Source organism: Populus euphratica, unplaced genomic scaffold, assembly GCF_000495115.2.
Source record: "Populus euphratica unplaced genomic scaffold, PopEup_1.0 scaffold5053.1, whole genome shotgun sequence".
Lineage (NCBI taxonomy): Eukaryota > Viridiplantae > Streptophyta > Magnoliopsida > Malpighiales > Salicaceae > Populus > Populus euphratica.
The window spans coordinates 133-787 of NW_011504830.1; positions in this window are offsets into that span (position 1 = coordinate 133).

The window sequence follows — 655 nt, forward strand, 5'->3', positions numbered from 1 at the left end:
ATTTTTTTTAAAATTATTTTTGACGAATTTATTTTTTTAATAATGAATTTGTTGAAAATTACAATTATAGTTTTATATATAAAATATTATGGATTGCTATAGTGTTTCTCTATATTGATTTTTTTATATAATTTTTGTTTTTTATATATTTTTTTAAATTATCTTTATTATTTTTATTTTTTTAATAATGTTTTTTTATATTTTTTTTCATAAGCTCACGATAATATACAAATAAATTACAGGCCCGTGACATCTTAGTGTAGATGGCATCTAGTACACAACTATAACTTGTATGCATCAAAAAGATATTCTGATTTCTGCTACTTTGAAACTCAATCAAGTCTTGTATAGTTTTAGCAAGCTCCATGAGGCATGGCGCCCAGCTCGATGGGCTTGGTTCAAGTGGTGGCGACAAAGAGAGAATTTATTCGATATAAAATCATTAATCTTTTTCCTTTTTTAATCAAGCATGCATGTTGTCAGGTTTGTGCATAATAAATTATCCTCATCGAGTTCCCCAATCCACAGTACTTTATTGCATTATTGGTGTATGTGTGAGATCGGAGACTGAGCTATTCAATCAGGGGCTGCCCTCAGCTTTATTAATTTGAACCAGTCAGGCCGGGCGGCTCCTGGAATCTTGCCCAATTACATA